This window comes from Aplysia californica, unplaced genomic scaffold (genome assembly GCF_000002075.1).
Source record: "Aplysia californica isolate F4 #8 unplaced genomic scaffold, AplCal3.0 scaffold00284, whole genome shotgun sequence".
Lineage (NCBI taxonomy): Eukaryota > Metazoa > Mollusca > Gastropoda > Aplysiida > Aplysiidae > Aplysia > Aplysia californica.
The window spans coordinates 187,344-189,594 of NW_004797554.1; the positions used below are offsets into that span (position 1 = coordinate 187,344).

Sequence of the window (2,251 nt, forward strand, 5' to 3'; positions counted from 1 at the left end):
GACTAGCCTGTACAACACTGTCAGTGCGCCATTACTTTAATTGCTTCCCCTTAATGGCGCTCGCGGATTAGCCCGTAATCCCTCCCTCGTTTGGGGCTCGGCACAATTATTTACCGGCCTTCTTGTGGCCAGATTCCGACAGGGATCAGGAGTAAGCGTTAAATGATATCATGTGGTTGTTCCGCGCGACAGTTGGGAGAAATGACGGCACTCTGGGAGTCAAGTCACGGACAGTGAGTTCAGAAGCTCACCCTTGTCGCAGTCACATCACGTTACGCCACGTCACGTCATGTCAAATCACACCACGTCACGTCATGTCAAATCACATCACATCACGTCACGTCACAGATAGAAGCTCACTTTTGTCTCAGACACGTCACGAATAAAAGCTCACTCTTGTCGCAGTCACGTCACATCACGTCACATATAAAAGCTCACTCTTGTCACAGTCACGTCAAATCACGTCAAAGGATAGAAGCTCACTTTTGTCGCAGTCACACGACTGGCAGACACTTGTTCCGTAGCTAATCAACAGTCAGACTTCATGCTGTATTTTGTTTGTTTGACCACCAATGACTCATTTATAGAGGCACCAGCCATCCATGTCCAGGAGCTGTTTTAGCCAATTTGAGTAAAGAGAAGCACATCGACACCATGATGGCCATTTAGTGCTGTGAAAAAGACAGACAGACCGACAGAAACAACAGAGGGAAAGTAAAGAAGTAGGACCTACCAGTAGCACCCTCCAACCATCCGCAGATATGTTGTAGTAGGGGGTGGGGTTTCATGAAAAAATGTGAAAATCATTCATTAGACCAAGATGCATGTCACTGGGTAGAGCTAAAAGAGCTGAGAAAACTTCTTTTAAATAACAGCATGAAGATTGGATAAACAGTTCAAAAGTTACGCCAGTTTAGGGTTGTGAATTAGAGCATTTTCGGGGGATAATTAATTACTTACTTAGACAAGAGTATGGCACCAAATTGCGCCAAATAAGACATAAGAAATAAATCTCAGAAGACCAACATCTCAGAGTAAATGTTTTCAACGGCTGGAGCAGTAGGAGAAACATTAGACAAAAACAATAATATACAACTATACATAACAGTCAAGAGGAAGATGTTAGCTTCTTCGCTCGACACCATAAGTGTAAAATGTAAAAGGCTGCAGAAAGTAAGTAAAGTACAATATAAGTAAACTCCCTACGATACCATGCCATATTAAACCACTTACCACACCAGCAATAGGTCCTATTCTAAGTCAAGAAACAAGTTCCCTTTGTTTTTAAATTTCACAACTGAAGTTCAAAGTAACATGGGCTTCTGAGTCACTGAACTTGGCACCAGCAACAGTCATAATATAATCCTCTTTCTGAGGAGCTCAACACTAAAATTCACCTGTTGCCAGGTAAACTTATCATTAAGATTTTAAAATTTCTTTTTAATTCTGCAATTCTGCACCTGGGTAAACGCCTTTTGACCTAGCCGTTAATGATGATGTTGGTCACTCTTTTACTACCAGAACTAGTTGTACCATTGACGGCAGTTGTTTGTTTACATCAGTTAAATTCAAAATCCAGAGTTACTTGCCCCTGACTTCTTTCTCGGGGGACTGGGGTGGTGTAGTAAAGTTCGATTTTCATTTTCTCCAACAAAACGTTAATCTTTTCTGACAAAATGACATTTCTAGAGAGTTAAATGATATACATTATTATTATATATATATATATATATCAATTAACTTGCCTCGGGAGTGTTTTCCATCGTTAATCCAAAAAAAGTTGGAAGATAAAACATTTATTTTTCCAAAACTCTTTACAGAAGCGCGTACAAACTCCGGGTGGGTTGTAAACTGTTCAGCGTTCAGTTCTTCTATAGAATCATGTGATTTATGCAGCCAACTACAACGATTAGCCATGGAAAATTCCGCTCGAATTATAAACCGTCCGAAACGCGCTACGCTCTAAATTTGTCAAAATTTGCGTGCCACGCGTTGTGGCAGAACGCGTAACGACCCTTGTAGTTTTAACTCAAAAATCCATAATGTTATGTATTTCTCTCCCCATTGAAACTAACATGGAAACAAAAAGCGTGCATAGACCTCTCGTTTCAAGTTGGTTTCATGATGTAAGGCAACGAACTAATAAAGTTATGAGCTGGGAAAAAGAGAATATAAATATCGAGATTTTTGCATAAATCGCCACTCGCCGGGCGAGCTTGAAACCTCCTTGGCCTAGTTGTCGGTTGGGGGG

The 2,251-nt window shown here is 41.0% G+C and overlaps 1 long non-coding RNA gene across 1 annotated transcript in view; it reads right to left on the reverse strand.

The window, feature by feature from the left end:
* LOC101849300 overlaps positions 1-2,251 on the reverse strand; it is a 42,904-nt gene that overhangs the window by 32,180 nt on the left and 8,473 nt on the right. The window lies entirely within an intron of this gene.